At 44.9% G+C, this 20109-nt stretch overlaps 1 long non-coding RNA gene across 3 annotated transcripts in view; it reads right to left on the bottom strand.

Moving 5' to 3' along the window:
* The window catches only part of LOC112547268 (uncharacterized), a 113388-nt gene extending 94956 nt beyond the window's left edge, over positions 1–18432 (bottom strand). For all 3 annotated transcript variants that reach the window (XR_012904734.1, XR_012904735.1, XR_003091005.2), the window contains exons 1-2: positions 18266–18432; positions 9591–9698 (exon numbers count right to left, since the gene is read on the bottom strand). This is a non-coding gene — a long non-coding RNA (uncharacterized LOC112547268). The remainder of the gene's footprint in view (positions 1–9590; positions 9699–18265) is intronic.
* Positions 18433–20109: the final 1677 nt, after the last annotated feature.

Below are 20109 nucleotides of genomic sequence, written 5' to 3'. Positions count from 1 at the left end.
CCTCCCAAACCCTCCATCACTTTCAGGCACATGGCCAGTGGCCTCATAAGGTTGGAAGAAAGGAGAGGAGAGGAGGGACACACCAGGCAGTGATGGGTTGTGGGACCTCAGGAAAGCATGGAGCAAGTATGGGAAGAGGAGCTGAACTCAGTGACCTTCTGAGGTCTCTTCCAGTCCTAGGAGGCAGAAAGTAGTGTGGACAACTGGGCAGGGGTGGCCTCAGTATCTGGCAACAGCAGATGCACCGGGGAGGTGTAGCCTCTCCTAGATTATATCTGCTCTATGCACCTTTTAAATATTATTTCATAGAAACCAGAAAAGTGTGCTCTTCCATGTAAAATTAGGTTGGTTTGTACTGCAGGCTTCTCTTTTTTCAAGACACCTTAATGTTTGTAATTATTCTTTGCAACATTCAGAAGGTAGTTAAGTTGTTATCCTCCACTATTCAGACAGGGCAAGGGTTCAGGTAAGGTAAGTCGGTAGCATGAGGCAAAGGTAGGCAATGTCAGAACCATGGTAAGAATTCCTGGCATTATCCCATTAGGCCTTCATCTTGGACTTCAGTTAATTATTGTACACCAGATCAGCAAGTGCTCAGTGTCTCTCTGAATTGCATTGCTATGTATAGCTGTAAATCAAACAACAGAGCAAGAACCACCTAAGTAATACTGGCCAGAGAACAACACGTCATCAGCAGATGCGCACTCCTCTCTTTCTAGAAGCCCCTCTTCAGAGGTGGTGATGTGCATGACAACAAGAGATACTCAGAAGCACATTGTCAACTCTCACTGAAGATACACCTCCTACACAGAGTTGTTATACGCTCCACTGCTTGATGCATTTTAAACTAGCACTGTCAAATGTACTGTAGAGAACACTCCAGCACTGGCAGGGACTAAATGACCTGACAGGAGGCAGAGGTGAGGAAGATATGTGATTCTGTGTGAGTAAACACAAGTTATAGTGTTGTCCTATGTAAGTGAGAAGCAAAGAAAAGTGGAAAGAGGAACCTAAGGGCTCAAGGTTTTTTCAAACTAGATCCACTTGAATTAATCCATTTTGAAGATGTTTATGGAAACACGATGCAACCCATCATCATGCACTAACTCCACACTTATCAGGAACTCTGGAATCCTCTTGCAAGGACTATGTTTGGTCTTTTGTTCACTTCACAAGTACAAGAGAACAGAAAGAAACAACTCTTGGATGCTATCCTGAGTGAAAATGCCTCTGAAAATTTTGAGGTGAGGCACTTATCCCAGGATCCACGTGGACAAGAAAAGCCAGAGGCAAGGAATACACTTGCCCTTAACTCCCATCTCCTGATCCCCTCTTGCCTCCACCTCCACCCCTGTTTTGTTCTACTTGGAGCACTGTTGCTATTATATTTTGAGGTTTGTTTGCACTGTTGCAGTAATTAAATGTTTGTCTATAATTGGTTATTTAAGGCGGCTGCATTTGGAAATACATGCAATGAATCAAAGACATTTTCCCAATGTTTTTATTGAAGCTTTTTTTTTAATTATTCTGTCATAATGAACCTGTTTACAATACTTCCTTTATGAGTCTTCATTGCATTTATTTAAAGGTTTCTTTGTGTTAAAACTGATAACATTTTCACAGGAGTTTTGGCAAAAGTACATAAGGAACATTCAACTTCAACCACTCACACAATGCTCCAGTGCTCTCATTGTCTGCTCCCACATCCTCCACACAGGCTAACATGATTAGGCATGCAACTCAAAATGTGAACAGTAAGCATCCCTGACAGCATTCCCCCAGCTGTTTGGTTTTTCGGTGGGACACCTTGCTGGCTGCTCAAACCCTCCGAGCAAGTCTCTGAACATTGGCCTCCCACCCATTGGTAAGGCTTCCAACTTGCTATCATAAATACTGTGCAAGACAACCTGCGGCTAAAAAGGTTGGAACACTTTTTCTGTTGCTTCCAATCTACAGGTTGCACCTCTATAAACTGGGACTCTCTGGTCCAGCAATATCCATCTGGCAAGATGTATATGGCTCCATTAAACCAGGGCACCAACAAAAAAAATCTGGATCTCCCAAAATAACTGGACCAACCTCCGTACCATAAGTGTCCCCAGTGTTCCTAGAAGCAAACAGTTCTCTCTCCATTCATTTAAATAGCACCATGTTCAAAAGATCTGAGCATTGTGGAGCCTCCTGCCTTCCCCTGTGCCAGTAAGACTGCTATGGTGGGCCAGCAATTCTTGGGGCACAGTGCAGAAAATCCCTTTTATTTATAAGTTGTGGCCTGCCAACAGCAGGGAGCATGCAAACAATAGGCAGATGTTTCCATGAACTGTTGCCAGCAAATTTTGGGAATCCAGTGTGGGCAGATCCATCAATATTCTGAGCATTACCCAGCTTTATGAGCCAATTACACAGCACTGTATCAATGAAATAGCAGATCTGCATGGGAATGGCCCCAATAGATCTCCCCCCATGTTGAACTGGTTGACTATAGACCAGTAACATTTCCTCAGTAGAGCCACATTCATACAGCTCAGTAACATATAGTGCAAGCACCTTGTGCATATTTCCACTCGCCATTAGATCAGCATGGAGCATTGTTGGGTCACAATGCCTGATAGCAGTTTGGAAGTTGTAAACCACCCCAGAAGAACAAGGGGCAGAGACAGCAGAAACATAGGATTTGACAACAAACAGAATTTCAGAGCCATCTGCCTCTCCACAACTCATAGCTTAAACATTCTCTGGTTACACTCTGCTTTGCCGCACTGTAAGGGACAATGGGATACTGCCCAGAGAATGTTATCCCCTGAGTCTGCAGCAAACTGCTGCTGTCTTCACAAGGTAGAAAACTGAAAATCATGCAACTAATATAGTACAAGTTGGCCAATGAGTATTACAAATTTTTATATTAAAGCCTCCCATTTCTGTAGACATAGATAAGTTTGCCAGAGTAAGAAGAGGACAATAGATCAGATGGACTTTTGAACCAGACACTTGCATATGCAGAAATAAGTCTGAATATGGCAAATTTGATTTGCATAGAGGGGGTTAGAATTTTGTACTGCACTGAAGATTCATGACAATATCTCATCATGATCTTACACTGAAACCAGCCATCATCACATTCAGCTAAGGTAGATGGAATGGTCTGGCTGCTTTCATGCAGTGACTAAGAAGAACCTTGCATTCCAGAAATCAATCCCTTGAGTTTAGGGAGAAATATGAATAGTGCTCACGACTTCTCCATGGCTGGTTTAGAAAAAGCTACGTACTTTGGCACAGGGCCTAACTAGCCTGTGGAATTTATTGCCACAAAATATCACTAAGTACAAGAGCTTAGTAGGACTCTAAATGGATTATATTTTGGGAAAAACAAATAGAAATTATATAAACATTCCTGCTTCTGGGCATAAACCAACCATTGGCTGAAGGGATTAGGAAGATTCTTTCCCTTCAGACAGGAATTTTCATAATTGACCACTCTAGGACTTCATTCACGCCCTCTTAAATATCTGGTACTGGTCACTGTTGGAGTCAGGATAATGGGCTGGATAAATCAGGATGAGAATTCACCTTGATATTGTCCTTCAGATTCATATGATTAACTTTAACCAATGGGATTACTCACCAGGCTAAAATTAAGAACATGCCCAAGTATTTCCAGGAACTAGGTTTTCAAGTTCTCAGGCAAAACAGTCAATGGGCCCCCACATGGTCCACCTGACATTTGGGCAGTTCTGTGCTGGCTGGTACTCAGCAAACTGCACTGGCTAGATATGCTCTTCCAGCATAGCTAGGGCTTCCACAGGCCCACCCGGCTACCTTTGCACCCACTGGTATCACTCCATATGCCCCTAGGAGCCCTGCAGCGTGCCTGAGATATTTAAGCGGGCATAGGAATACTTCTACCACAGTAGTGACCAAAGGCCCCTAGGCAGCCCTTTTAATGCTCCTGAAAATTTGTCCCTTCCCTTTCAGCAGGTCTGACCATTAATCTCTCTCAGGCATAGTCCATTTTCCAGTGTTGGTCAGTGTTAGCTTCAGCCTAGCCTTTTCTGGGCCCTGCTGTGTCTTTAGCTTTCATAGGCCCAAATAAATACAACCCAAACAGTTTGATTATACCATAATAGTAGTTTGAAGCCACTCACCACATTAACAAATTGAGCCCCTAATCCCAGAAGCGCAAGTGGAAAAGAGAATACCATTCCTGGCAAGAAATGAGAGCCTTTCCATCTAAGAGAAAGAATACTACATATAAAGTAATTCAAACTAAGGGCTGGCCCACGTTGGGCCTTTTCCATCTGGATGGAGCTATGCCAGTGTAAAACCACTGAAACAATGTAAAACAACATTTGTGCTAGGGAAAAATTGCATCAATGCCTGCCCTCCTTTCCAAGTATCTAATGTCAGTGGTTTTCAAACTATTGGTCGCAACCCAGTACTGGATTGTGGAATGTCAGGCACTGGGTCGCATTGCTGCAGGGGGATCAGGTGACCAGTGGGGGAGCTAAGGCAGGCTACCTGCCTGTCCTGGCACTATGCTGTGCCCCAGAACAGCCAGCAACAGGCCCAGCTCCTGGGGGGAGGTGTGGGGAGGCAGAAGGGAGGAGAGCACACAGAGCTCCATGCACTGCCCCTATCCTGAGCACTAAATCCTCACTCCCATTGTCTGGAAACCTGCTGCTGGCTGCTTCTGGGGAACAACATGGTTTGCAGTGCCAGAAGAGACAGGAACTAGGGCTGTCGCGCGATTAAAAAATTTAATCGCGCGATTAATCGCATGCAACTCCCCTTTGAAATACTACAGAGGCATTTGAATGGGGGCAGCGCTGCATGGAGCCCAGGATCAGCTGGAGTTCCCAGCTGACCCCAGGCTCCAAGCAGCGCTGCTCCTTGGAAGCACCACAGTGGCATTTCCAAAGGGCAGTGCAAGCAGAGCCGGGGATCAGCAGGAGTCCCCAGCTGATCCCCAGCTCCACTGTTGCAAAGCCCCTTTGAAGTGCTGTTTTGGCACTTTAAAGGGGCAGCGCATTAGAAGGTGGGGACTCCAGCTGATCCCTGGCTCTGCTGTTGCAAAGCCGTTTGCAACACGATGCCAGGGATCAGCTGGGGACTGATCCCCAGCTCCACTTGGGCTCCCCCTTTAAGTGCCAAAGCAGCACTTCAAAGAGGCAGCGCAGCATTAACACCTGTGATTAACACGTTAATCCTGTCCTGCATTAATCATAGGCATTAACGCAGGTCAATTGACAGATCTAGCAGGAACCCTTCCTTAGCACTCCTCCCCACACTGCACTACTGACCAAGTGTCACTCGAGGTAAGCCCCTCCTGCCTCAGCCCTGGCTGGTGCCTCCTCTTAAACCCCTAAGCTCTCATCTTGAGACCCACTTCTGAGCCCACGCTCTAGTCAATTTATGTTGGGTCATGGGCATCAACAATTTTTTTCTCCTCATGACCCAGTTGAAGAAAAGTTTGAAAACCGATCTAAGCTCTATGGAAAGGAACCAGTCGGGGGAAGGGGGGGGGGAAGGGAAATGTGGAATCTCACAATATAAGCTCTAAAATGTAAAGTGTCCTTGTGTTTTGAGAGCTACAGAACAGCAAGAGATGATCTCTTTTGATTGTAAGCTCTATAGGTTGTAGAATGTGAAGCAGCTACCCACTTTTCTTCTTCACCTCTACTGCACGCTAAGCAGAGCTACCATGCTAACATATCTTTATTGATCAATGTGGGATCAAAGGTTTGTAATGTGAGCATTCTCCCTGCTTCATAAATTGAAGTTCTACACTTGTATAAAAATGACTTGATCACTGCCCGAATTCTCTGTGCCTATTACATTCAAGAGACAGCCTGCACTGAATTACAGCAGATACCACATGCACAGCTACATAATTAATACACTTGAAAATTAATTAACCTAGTGCTCACTGAAGAGATTTCTTCTCGGTAACATGATTCTGAATAATCACTTATCTCTTGCATTCAGTTACCAAGCAGTCTGCAAGCATCAGCAGCTATTGCAGGCACTTACATCACTGATATGTCATTCTTTCATGCCCATACCATATGGACAATAATAACTTAAGTGGATGCTAGCAGATGTTAAGCACATAGCGCCTGGCTTGGAATGCACGGTTAGGCCCAGACTGTTTGGATAATGCATTAATTGAGATGTTTTATGCTAAACATTCTGTCCTACCATGAAGAGATATATAGATATAGATGCTGTGTTTAGACACAAAGCAGGGGAACAGATGGCAACTGCACCACAGTTTCAGGGAGTTAATTGATTTTTCTCAGACTAACAGTACAACCATTAAGGAGAAGGCAGAGAAATTATGGAATGTACTTTTCATTTCAGTGCTATTAATGAGAACTTTTTTTTTAACTACACAAAAAATTTAGACTCTCCTTCTTTGCTGCAGATGCTCCATTAATTATATGTTCAGTGCAATTCTTGTTTAATTGTTAGGTCATTTGGAAAGGCTCCATTTTATAGTGGCGATACTCAGGATAAATTACCCAGAATCAATTTTCAGTTCTCCATGTGGCTGCCAATTGAGCCCCCTTTTTAAGAATCCTTCCCTCCCCCCCAAAAAAATGAACCAGAACAAGAGAAAAATCTGGTACTGGTCTTCACTAATTCTCTTAAACAAAGGAATTAGTGCCCCCAAAGACTGATTTGTTAAATTCATAAGCCCCAGAGAAATGAAAAGATCACTATCAGGCTTACCTCCTGAATATTGGGTTAAAAAACAAAACAGTGGAAGTCATAGATGTATCTGGGGTAAAAGTCTCCAAATCCAAGTATTTCATCAGTACATACTTGATTACAGGAATAATCTACTGTGGTGATTAGTGGGAGAAAGATGTGTTAGGTAAGTGATGTAACCCCTCACTTCCTTGCCTTGTGAAAAGGTACCGTTGTCTCAAGTAAAGGAGAGTATTTCTCCTGTGAAGCGGGTATGGAGTAGGTGGAGAACTAATCCTCTACTACTGTGGTTCCCTACCTTTTCAAGCATATGGACCCATTTTCAATCTATTGAAATTTCACAGACTCTCCTCCCCCCATGATTGGTTTTTGCTAGCCCAACTAAACCCTTCTAACAGCTTTTGAATGGATAGAGCAGGGTGATGTATTTAAATAAAAAACAGAAAAAAATGGTAAAAAGTGACTGACCCGTTTATAAGCCGACTCCAGAGGGCAGTCGCAGCTTGTCAGCTTCAGCGTGGGCTGAGGGACATGCAGACCACAGGGGGCTGAGCTTCTCAGCTCCCATTGGCTGTTCACAAGCGCTGCTTCCTCGGCTCCTGTCCCCTCCCCATCCACAGAGTGAGGGGGTTCTCAAGGCCAAAGGGAGTTCTGGAGCTGCCAGCTCCTCAAGGGCAAAATTTCGGGAGGGTAGGGGACAAGGGCGGAACTTCAGGAGCATGGGACGGTGGGCTGTAGCAGCCACGTGCTCCGGGTTATGGCTTGCTCTTGATCCCATTTTCAGGACATTAAGGGAGCAAGGGCAAAGTGCTTGCATCCTGTGCATGCCTCACACACTAGCCAGGTAAGCATAAGGAGGAGACAAGACCACTTTACTATGTAGACTCCAGGAGGAATGGAGGAGAAAAGGAAAAGTAAAGTAAGGATAGATCCTTGCTTTCAAAAAACTTTCCACGGACCCCCTGCAGTGCCCTTGCGGACCCCCCTCCAATAAAGACTTTCAGCGCAAAAAGGTGCTGATAGCACTGGAGTTAGCACTATGTCCCCAGAGAACTTGGAAGCCCCTTCCCTGACTAACTTAAGTTTTGGACTCTCTTGGGAATTTTTGTTAAAACTTCGGCATCAAACAGAACATCTGAGATGCAACTGAAGACAGTTTAAGGATTGCATCCCCTCTTCCTCCTGAACTGAAGAGTTCCACGTGCAGAGTCAGGTCTTGTTATACAACGTGATTGCTACCTTTGTAACCGGTGAACTCCATTTGAGCTCAATAGCAAGTTCAAGGGTTTCCCCACCCACTCAGCACACATACGGCAAGGAGTAGGATCATTTTTTAATATTGACATGAACCTGAGTGCAGCCAAAGAAGCTACAATATATTGATATGCAGAATGAACTGTAAAGATTACTGCTACAAATCCAGGGACAGAGATCCCTGCTTCTGTTGAACTCAGAAACTCTTATAGTCAAGTAAAAATGACAATTTGCTTCCTTAGGCAAATTGCAGCGTTGGTTCATGCGAATTCCTCTTAGAGAAGTTCAACAAGGGGAAGAACGTTACTGCATTGTGACTGTTGTAGTGCCTAATATTAGTCTCTTTCTATGAGGAAATTGAAGGTCCTTGAGGTAGTGGCAAAAAGCAGTAGCCTTACCTGTCCCCATCATCAATACCGCATTGCAACATTGCAGGCAGGGGTTACCCCACTCATGATTATTTTCTGTGGATTTGGGGTCAGGACAGATAGGTTCCTTACCATGCCCTAAATACTAGAGATGAGTGAGGCTGCCACTCTGTAAGACAGATGTACAGGCCCATGCACATATCTGGTAAGTGAAAAGGTACCTGAAACCTGCTGTGGGCAAGATATGCTGGACTGGTGTGTTGAATTGTGGATCTGAATATCATGTAATCCAAATATCAGCCTCTTTGCCCCTTAAAAACAGTGCAAGATTAATAGTACAAGTAAGCCAGGCTTTGTTTTTTGCAGAAATGGCACAGCAGTTCAGGGTTACCAGCTCTCATGATTTCATGGAGAACTTCACAGTATGGCATTTGTCTAAAAGTGCCAGTTCCTGGAGTCATAGGATTATATGACAAGCTTCAAGTTTCATTAAAGAGAGTTTAAGTGTCTATCCATCAGTTTTGTGGAGAACAGCTTAAGAACATGAGCCATAAATGCTCTGACACTAAAAAGCAATTTAAAAAAAAAAGATTTTGGCCCCTGATTTAATTTTTGGACACACAAAATTGGTTGTATCTCCCAGCATTGTCAATATACAGACTTTGTACCAGCAAAGTGGAAACAACCCAACACACATGTACACATAAAGACATGCAAGAAAATTGCCTAAAATGTGAAAAACAGTGCTTCAATGTAAACCAGTGCCATATAATGCAGCCAAATTTCACATACGAGCTTCCACAATCCATCGTGTGTGTGTGTGTGTGTGTGTGTGTGTGTGTGTGTGTGTGTGTGTGTGTGTGTAAAAAAAATAAAACAATAGACCAAAGATGTTCACAGTCAGCTTTTGCATAGAGGGCAGTACCCAATGGCAGATCTCATGTCCCGGACTGAAGAAGGAAAGAATACCATGGAGTGACCTTTCTCTTGGGTAAGCCAAGAGAAAAGATAAAAGGTTGAAGCAGAAGTTACCTCTTATCCATATACTCATGTTTTCAGTATTCACAGGAAAATGAGTCTGGGCACAGTGTGTGTCAGGAATCCACCCCCCAGGTAGGGGTATGGAGAACAGTAGAAAAGCCTCCTTCATTGGGAGTGCATGAGAAAAGGTGGGGGATTACCCAGAGGGTTGTTGGGGAAGCACCCAAGATGCCATGGTCCCAATCTTCAGTTTGCCCAATTCTTCCCCAAGTGACTTACAGTGAAGTCTTTTTGAATGGTCCAGATACTCTCCCCTCAAGGCACTTTCTGAAATGACCCATTCATTGTCCCCATCTTCATTCTTTAGTAGGATCAGCAGTCAACGATCTGAAAGACAGAGTGACCATCACACTAATGACATTTTCTAAAATGATACTAAATAGGGAAGCTGAAAACACTCACAAAGCCAGGGAAATACCACAAAGGAACTTAAACACAACTAAAACTTGAGCATAAAATAAAACAAAACTTGACTTGGGAAAAAAAGCAAACCACTACATCTGTGAAGGAGAGAGAATAATCCAAAGCATGTGTACTTCATCACTACTGGACTGAGAGAAAGAGAATTAAAACAAATGAAATCTTGTTTTTCATGTAACCTGGTCACAGATTGCTATCCAGATAGAGTTCTGAAGGACAGTAGAAAAGGTTTTGTTAATTAAGGGTTCATTTGTGACTTTAATCATCAGCCTTATATTAAGAGAATTACAAAGATCCACTGCCCCTGTGGGAGCTCTGTGAGGCCTTGTGCCTCATGAAGACACAAGCCCAGATGTTCAAAAAAGTTCAGAGTGTTGCATATTAGACTACTCTGTGGAAAAAATCTGACTATGATTGTCACTGTTTGAATTGTTGAGCTCTTTTGCAAATAACCTGCAACCACCCTGAAAGCTGCCAAGCGTGCATGTGCGGTGGAAAGGAGGAGACAAGACCACCTTGCTATGTAGGCTGCTCTCCTTTTACACAGGGCTAACGGAAGAGAGGAGAGACTGGATTTTCCAGAAAAAGATTCATTGTTGCAAATTGCTGAGGAGTCTCAATTCTCATCAGCATCAAATGAAGAATGGTAAGACCTTGTTAAATCTGGAGTGCCCAGCACTTCATAGAATCAAGCCTCAATTGTAAACCAATTCCAACTGGTCTATGCTATGTATGTTCAACTCAGAAGGCCGTAAATGTTCTAAACTGTGTGAAAAGTGTTATTAAAAGAATTATGCTTACTATGACAATATACAGTAGCACCATCTGGACCATGCTTTTGATTTTTGGGGGTGGGGGGGGGGAGAATAACTAGTTCTACCCTGTTTTTAGCAGGCACATACTACCTTAGTAATTGGGTGAAACTCAGAGCTAACTGAAGCAGTCCTAATATTAAAAAAATAGGACAAGTTTAAGATCTAAGTATGATGTTTTCAATGGCATGAACTAAGACGTTTTCCCCCTGCTCTAACAGAGCTCACATTATCCACCTTGCAATATTCTTTGTTTGACATTTTCTAAATGTTTAGTACGTTTTTAAACTGGGCAAAGATTTTGGCTCAAAGCAGTTGGGATCAGCTATTCTAGCTAAAAGTGAAACATTCCAAGAGACTTGACTTAGAGCTGACTACTTGAAAAAATTCTAGGAAGTTTCCTGGCAGTGGGGAACTGAAAGGGAAATTCAGATCTCTCTTTACTCAGAAAGTGGCAGCCTGCACTAGGACATCTAAATACCATGAAAACTCATTGCATTAAAGCATACTACTTTTGTGTTATTGTAAACTAGAGATGTTAAAATGATTAACTGATTAAATGTTAGCACTTAACTAGTTAACTACGTAATATAAGGCCTGCTGTGGGATCCTGCCACCCAGACCAGGCCGCTCTGGTATGGTGTGGCTGGCCAACCTGGTATGGTGTGGCTGGCCACCTCCAAAGTTCACCAGCAAGGGCAAGTTAACTGGCAAGCCTTATACTTGCTAGTTAACATCCCTACCATACACAAATCAGTACCTCTTCCTAAGTTCTTGATCAAATCCCATACCTCTTTGGAGAACACAGAACTCTAGTTTCCAGTTTGGAAACCAATTGTACTTTTCCCATGCAATAAATCCAGAAGTTATTTGCAGTGCTGTGGTAGCCACATTGGTCCCAAGGTATGAGAAATTAAAAAGGTAGGTGGAGGTAAATCTCTTTCATGAAACCAGCTTCTCTTGGTGAAGAGCTCCAGTTCCAGAGCTTGTAACAATCACCAACCGAAGCTGGCCCACTTAGAGAGACTCCCTATAAGAGAGACAAAGTTGGTGAGGTAAAGTGTGGCATTTACTAGTTGTATTACAGTACCCGATAGGTTCCATGAGGTCAGGGCCGCACTATGGCAGGCACTGTACAAGTCTGACATTCGCACATTTGGCTGCCACAATAGGGATTGAGCTGGGCCTCCAAAAGCTAACAGCACAAGCACCTAGGCTACGTCTACACTGGCATGATTTTCCAGAAATGCTTAAAACGGAACAGTTTTCCATTATAAGTATTTCCATAAAAAGCGCGTCTACATTGGCAGGATGCTTTTCCAGAAAAGCACTTTTTCCGGAAAAGCGTCTGTGCCAATGTAGACACGCTTTTACGCAAAAAAGCCCCGATTGTCATTTTCGCGATCGGGGCTTTTATGCGGAAAAGAAATCTGTGCTGTCTACACTTGCCCTTTTCCGGAACAGTTTTCTGGAAAAGGACTTTTGCCCGAACGGGAGCAGCATAGTTTTTTCAGAAAAGCACTGATGATTTTACAGTAGATTGTCAGTGCTTTTCCGGAAATTCAAGGGGCCAGTGTAGACAGCTGGCAAGTTATTCCGGAAAAGCGGCTGATTTTCCGGAATAAGTGGCCAGTGTAGACACAGCCCTACAGTTTGTGACAGAGCTCTGTAGCTAGTGATCATAAAACAGACTCCCACTCTTTGTAGACTGACACAAAGGAGGACTTGGAGCACACATCCATCAGCAGAGCACACAGACACAGCAAGGCAACAGAGCCTGCCGCAGAGAGCTTAAGTATTTCGCCACTGACCCAAACAGGAAATGGTACAGAGCCACCTTGCCCCCAAGGAGCTCAGGGAAATGATCGTCACAGGATATGCAATCCTTTATTCTGGGGGGCATATAGCATGCAATCTTCAAGCACTAGAGTTTCTAGCATAAAACATACATTTGAGGAGCTGCAGGAAGCTTCAGGAAACTCATCCCCTTCCTCTCCCCACACATACTTATAGGTGCCCATTATAGCCGACCCCTCAATAAGTAAAAAAAGCTAGAAACAAACCCTTTCCATAAGGGTCAATGTGAATCCACTGAAAAACCTGGGCACACCCAGCAAGATGAAATTTACAGAACCCCAGGTAAAATTATACCCATTCCACCCTTTTAAGAGCCAAACATAAATAGATTATACCCATTCCGCCATCACAGTCCAAAAAGCAAGTTTTTAAGAGCAGATGTATACCACTACAGTACCTAGAGCAACAATATCCAGCAAAAATCACCTGCTTGACTTCATGAGGAAGAAAAGGATTGGGAGGGAAAACAACTAGCTCCCTTTTCATCCTTATCAACCTTCTATAAGCCTATATGTGCTTTGATTCAGACAAAAAGACTCAACTTACAGCTTCCTTTAGTATATCCCTTTTATTTCCCACAGCTGGGTCAGTCCTGCTGCCTTGCAAATTCCTGCACTCAGTACAAGCATCTGTGATCCTCCTTACCTGAAGGAGAATTAACTTCTTCTTTGCTATGCCCTATACATGCTCTGTCTGTTCCACTACACCGAGGATATCCCCACCTCAATATCCAAAGTCTCTGACCCTGCAGTGAGGTTTGCATGGGCACAAAACTCTGAACACGTGGGGCTCACTGCAAGTTTGGGCAAATGGTATCTGCCTTCCCTCACATAATTCAAATTATGCAAACTGACTAGCATGCTGTGCTCATTATTTATTTCAGGAACCAGAATAAGCATTGCCAACAAAGTGTAAAAGACATACCTATTGGTCATATAGTGTTACCTTTCTCATTGCTGATACTGTATTTTTGCAGTAAAATGTGTGTGGGAGGGAGGCTAGGGGAAAGTAGGGGCATTCAGATGAGTACATTCACACATTTTAAGACCAAAAGGGGAAGGTTGGATTGGAATACCAGTGGTGATAGAATTTCCTTCAGTACTTTTTCTATTGAGTCCAATATTTTTGGTTCACTAAAGCTAAGCTCTGGAAAGGTATGCAGTATTGGTATCTGAAGATTTCAAGAGATGGAGGATCCACCACAAATTAAAAGATCCAAAGATAACATATTGTGGGATGGCTGGGTTAGGATCTGAGCTCTTACCTTTTATAATCAAAGAAAATGGCTTGTCTCCACACACCAAATAAAAAGCCCCTTCATGACTCACTAAACATAGATTTTTCTGATATTTAACTCACTCCTCTGTAGCATCAAAATACTTGGGATAGTATGTTTATCAAAGATATTAATAGGGGAAATGTGTGTATGAAGCCCTTTGCTACACTGCCTCATTGCTACACTATATTCCAATCTGCTCTAAGGAGGCAATAAAGTGAGACTTGGCAATTGAATAAGGAGTAGTGTAGGAGGAGAAACTCCCTGTCTTATTTCATGTAAAGAGGTAAGAAAGACTGTTTTTAAAGTGCTACACCAAATTGAAGCCTGGCATTCATTTCAATTAAGAAAGTAAACTGATTCCAATGCTTTGTGCATAATTACTTTTAAAATAGCTTGTGTCTTAGAACATCCTCACACTGGAGTTACTTCACCGAACAGATTATGATGCCCAGGCTGATGTGCAGCAGCTGGGGGACAGAAAGGAGAGTTTTTAAAAAAGATTCAGCTACTTTTTGAACTGAGTGTTACTCTGGCAATTTGCCTGTCTAAAGAAAAACAATGCTATGTTGTGTCAAATTATTTTTAATATTGTACATAGACCCGAATTTTCTGGCAGGGCAGTCAAATAGGAATAGAGCCTGTTAATTAACATGTATTGTATAGTAATCATAATAATAATTAATAATACCTCTGAGGATTGGAAAAATGAGGTTTTGAGGCCTATAAATGCCCTTTCTGGAGTCTGAAGCTCCACTTTTAGATCTGATTCTTTTCTTGCACTTGCTCTTAGACCTAAATCTTGCAAACTCATAAGCATATGTGTGACCTTATGCATACGAAAAGTTCCATTGCATGCAGTGGGACCGTAGCCAGACATATTCACAAACCTAAGTATTTGCAAGCCTGAGATCACTGAGTGTGAGTCCTGCTTTAGCTGAAGAGGACTCCTTTTCACAAACACACCACACCATAAACGTGTAAGCCCACTATGCTAGTAGTCTACATTTAAGCAAAGCAATCTCTATTTTACTTTTATGAAAACTTCCCTGTATACAACATATTTTCTAAGCGCACATCTAAACTACGTTTTTTTTTCGAAAGAGGATATGCAAATTCTGTGGGAATTTGCATATCAACTTCCGATCTCACTTTTGAAAGAGGATCTTTCGAAAGTGAAAGTAGTCTGGATGTGTTTTTTTGCAGAAAAACCTCTTTTTCGAAAAAAACGCATGAACTTCCTTTTTTAAGGAAGAACAGTTTTTTTTCCAAAAAAGGGTTTTTCCCCCCAAAAAAACCCGCATCCAGATTACTTTCACTTTTGAAAGATCCTCTTTTGAAAGGGAGATAGGAAAAAGATGCGCAAATTCCATAGGATTTGCTTATCCTCTTTCGAAAATTCTACATAGTCTAGACATAGCCTAAGAGTAAAAGATGTGTCTTTATATTTCTCCTCAGATGCCATATATAAATAGTTCCACTTTTGGCAGATGTGGTCACTTCAGAGATCAAAATAACCAACTGGATCACTGAGTGCAATGGATTTTTATTCACTGTGAAAAAGAAAACAAAAAATATTTCGTCTGGAAAAGGGGGACCTTTCTTTTAACTAAATGTTTCAAATTAGAAAATCAGTCTATATTTGTGCAGAGCTATGAAAACAAAATATTGTTAGAAGTGTGAAGTATTATTTCTACAATATAGAACTTGACAAGCAGTAAAGAGGATAGATTAGTTTTACCCCACAGCTTAGTTCATGCCACGGAGTTCATCTCTTTATCAGTGAAGCAGAGCTCTAAAACCACACACAAATGGTTCATTCAGCAATGTGTTACACAATTATGATAGCAACAGAAGAGCCTCAAGAGTGTTAAAGTGAAGTTCAGATTCACTTGTCCTGTATTGCTTATCAGAAACTCTTCCAAACGTCTTCAGCCTACAAAGGATGAAAATTGTTGAAAATGCAATGCACATATCCTCTGTTGTGTTATTTCTTTTCCTTCCTGCTTCTGGTTAGACCAGAAATACCACAAGAACAACATTTTTCACTGGCAGACCGGCCATATTTTCTGCTTTTCCCAGTAATCAACTACTTTTATGCCTTTAATACGGGCTTACTGGGAAACCCTACCAATTAACTATTTCTAGTGCCAGGCTGTAAGCTTAGTCAGCAGGGGTTGAAGTTTGGGGGATTTGATATGAAATCAGATAGTGATTGGCATGTGATAAGAAACAGCCTAAAAAGCAGTAAAATATTTAAAGGGGCACAGTCATTTCAAAACTGGTCAACTTTACCAGAAAGAATCAGTTTGATTTTGCTAAAATTAAACTGCTTCTTTTTTCCCCACTGCAAATTTTTATCTGTCTGTGAGGGTTCCGGGTGCGATCACCCCCTCTCAGCCCGAGAGGGGGGGTCTGCGGACCCTTCCGGCCTCCTTTGGTCCTTGGCTGTGCCCTGGGTCCTCGCCTTGGGACCCGCACCTTCGGATGCGATCACCCCCTCCCGGGCAGAAGGGGGGGGTCGGCAAACCCTAAAAATAGTTACCCGTCCCTGCGGGAGGGGGCCGACACCCCGAGTTCGAGCCTTCCCCTCGGCGAGGGGTACGACTTGCCCTTCGTCTTTGCTATAATTATCGTTATTAGGCACGGGGTGCTCCCCCAGGAGTGGGAGGGGGACCCGGTCCCACCCTCTCTCCGGGTCCCAGCCCGGGGCCCTAAGCATCAGGGTCTGCTAGTGCCCCAACGTGGCGGAGGGGGGATCACTCCCTCCGTAACCCGTCCACCCACGGTCGCCAAAAGCGCCCTGCCCTGGGCTCCTTGCTCCCTTCGGGTGCCTCCTGCGGGTGGTGCCCCGCGTTGCCGTTCCTACCCTGGTTCGGCGGGCCGAGGCGCCCGATGTCTGGGTGAAGTCTCCGGGGGAGGTTCCCTGGGCCCGGTCCGCTCCCGGTTGTCCCGTTCCCTTCTGGTCCGGCGCGGCGGGGCTCGCCCGTCGTCCGAGGAGGGGCTGACGGACCTCCAGGGGCAGTGGCTGTCCCGGAGGCCCCGGGACCAGCGCCGGGCCGACAGCCGCGTGGCGTGGCGCTCGGAATCCATCCTGTGGTGGGGGCTACTCCTCCGCCACTGCGAGAAGTCTGCCCCCTGCCCCGCCGGTGGCGGGCCCTTTTGAATCGGCCCGCTGCGCCGGCCGCCGGCCGGGGCCCCGCCCCTTCCAGGCACGTCCCGGCGTGCGTCCCTACCGGACGGCCACCTCCCTCCGCCCTGCCCTCGCCGTGCAGGGCCTCGGGAGAAGGGCCGTATTCGCGCTGCCGGTGCAGGCGCGGTGGTAGCGCGCCGGTCCTCCGCCCCCTCCGGCCTGCACTGGGGGAGTGCTGGGGGATTCGGGCCCAGCCGCCAGCCCCCTGCTGGCAGGGGCTCCAACTGTCTCACCCCTGGATCAGTGACGGCCCGTCACACTGTCTATTAAGCACATTTTACTGCTTTAGGGATTTCTTTTAAAAATATTTTGTCTCCTCTTTTGGCTATGCAAAAAAAAACCATGACAAGGGACAAGTGACTAGGTCAGTGTTTCTCAAAGTGTTCCACAGGCCTGGTTTGGGAAAGCTGCTGATGGGCCTCTGCTTCTTTGTTTTCCTAAGGGGTCCATAGCCACAGAGGCTTGCAGTTCCCATTGGCTCCGGTTAACCATTTCCAGGCAAGAGAAGTCACAGGAAGTGATAGCCTAGGCCACACCACTTCCTGTGGCTCCCCTTGCCTGGAAACGATGAACCAGAGCCAACAGGAGCTGCGAAGCTCCATGGTTACTGACCCTCTAGGTAAACAAAATGGCAAGGGGACATCAGCAGCTTTCCCAAAGCGGGTTCATGGAACACTTTGAGAAACACTGGACTAGGTCATCACACTGGGGAACTGATCATTTACAAGTGCTGCCAAATACTCAAAGGGCCTGACTCTCCCCCTTCCTTAGATCCTTGTGTCAGTAGTACCTTGAATTCTTAATGCCATCTGACAGTCTTTAATTTGGGGCTTTCATGACATGGAAAATGTCTTGAAATTCCTTTAAAATATGGTATTACTGCTTTATGCTACCTCCGAAAATACATGTGTAACCCTTCTGCCAGGTAGGCCCGGCAGCAACCAGGGCTGGGTTCAATATTTAGGGGTCCATCTCACACAGAACTGGCTCGAGCCCCCACCCAGTAACCTGGGAAATTCACACACCCCTGGGTGCCTCTGAGAGGCAATGCTTCCCCACTCACAAGCACAGAGTCTGAGTGTAGGAAAGAAACATTTAATGAAACAGAGAGAAGTCATATGGCATTAACTTGGGAAAATACCACAAACAGAGTTCATAGCCCAAACCACGAGCTGAGCCCCCCCCCCAGCCAAGAATCACCCGAAGTCCCAAAGTCCGACACCCCAAAAGTCTCTGTCCCTTGTCAGTGCTGCCCAGAGTCCAAAAGTTCACCTGCCAAGTTTATCTCCCAACCTGGGTGGAAAGAGGGGCAGGGGGATTGATAGGGGCACCTTACATGGTCCGAGGCTGATGGCCCCACCTCTCCGTAGGGTTCTGCTGCAGTTTTTAACATGAACCACTTCGCCACGCTCCATCAGCTGTCTCATTCCACTCCTCTAGATGCTTCGCTGGTCGCCTGCCGCCGCTCCTACTGGCCACTTGTCCCCACTGGCTGCTTCGTGGGTAGCCCCTACTGGCTGCGCCGTGCTGCTGGTCGCCTGCCGCCGCTCCTACCGGCCACCTGCCAGTCATTCCCACCAGCCACTCCGCTGGCCGCCGCCGCTCCTACCGGCCGCCTGCCAGTCATTCCTGCCAGCCGCTTTGCAGGCTGCGACAGGTCTGGTTCCCAGCCAAACCAGTGATTTCAGCTCTTAGTGATTTCATCGCCTAGACTGGCAAAATATTCCAGCTTCCACTGGACTAGCAAAAAGACTCCTCGTGGAGTTTGCTTTAGGTCTGTCCTTAAAACAGAGGGGGAAAGGGGCAGGTTGAGCCAGTATGACTCCAGTGCTTGCAGGAGAGACACCATCCTTATAAGAGGTCTCCGGGAGAGGCATAAGGATCTTGCACAAAAGGGTTTTTTTTGTACAAAACAGACGTGGCTACTCTTTTCACCTTCATATTCAGATTATATATTTCTCCCCATGTCCTGACCCACATACACACAGAATCTTTATCTAATTTTATCAGTGGTAACCTGTGCATTTATTCAGATTAAACTGGAAATTACTACTCCTTTATCCAAATTTAAACCTGGCAGTAAATGTAAATAAAAAGTATTTTGATACAAAGGATTCACACAGCACAGTCCTATGTTTGGGAGGGTGTGAGATAGGAATAGCTTTGAAAGGAGTCCAGCATAAAATCTCTTCTATATGATATTGTGTGACCTGGCCAATATAAACTGGGTATAGGACCATAGCCTCAACCCTACCCTCTCCTCCTGTCTCTTTGGAGCAAAGATTCTATATGCACTAGCTGTGGACTGTTCCTTATCTCCCTAAGAACCAGCCCCGTCCTTGTGCCCAGTACTTGTTCTAAGGCTAAAGAGGGAACTAAGAAAATGGAAGATATTTTGCACCTTTTGCACCCTCTTGAATATCCAGAGAAAGTTGGATACCATCTTCCTCTGCATACACTTTTAAAGGTCTTGCAGAGCAAAGGAAAACAGAGAAGCTTTCTACAAGCAAAGATGTACAGGTAGAAAACTACTTACTACATTGTGGGTTTGTCCTTAACTTTATCAGCAATTATTCCTTGGATGGAGAACTAACCACATAGGATATGTCTACACATCAAAGTTAATCATATAGGGTATGTCTACACTACAGCGCTAATTCAAACTAACTTAGTTCGAATTAGTTAATTCAAACTAAGCTAATTCGAACTAACGCATCCAGACTAAAAAACTAGTTCGAATTAGCGTTTTGCTAATTTGAACTAGCATGTCCACATTAAGTGGACCCTGAACAGGGCTTAAGGATGGCCGGAAGCAGTGCCGGCAGGGCATCAGATGAGGACTTAGAGCGTGGAGCTGCTGCCTCAGGCTAGCTGAGGGCTGTGCTTAAAGGGACCCGACCCCCACCCTGGACAGACAGTTCTCAAGGGTGCCCCGCTTGCAAAGCAGTCCTGTCTTGGAGTGCCCTGAGTGCCCACACTGGGCACATCACAGAACTTGGCCATCAGACCGGCTGCACTTGCCGCAGGCTGCCATCTGGGGAGAGGGGGCAATTGGGGGGCTGCAGGAGAACTTCCACCCCCAGAAGCCCGCAGAGCCAGCCCAGTCCTCCCCATCGGGGGCTCATACCCCATTCCTCCCTCACCTCCTTCCACTTACCCTTCCCTAGCCCCCCTTCCTGA

Source organism: Pelodiscus sinensis, chromosome 6, assembly GCF_049634645.1.
Source record: "Pelodiscus sinensis isolate JC-2024 chromosome 6, ASM4963464v1, whole genome shotgun sequence".
Lineage (NCBI taxonomy): Eukaryota > Metazoa > Chordata > Testudines > Trionychidae > Pelodiscus > Pelodiscus sinensis.
Note: the sequence above shows the minus strand (reverse complement) of the source record. Positions and strands in the feature narration are given on the sequence as shown.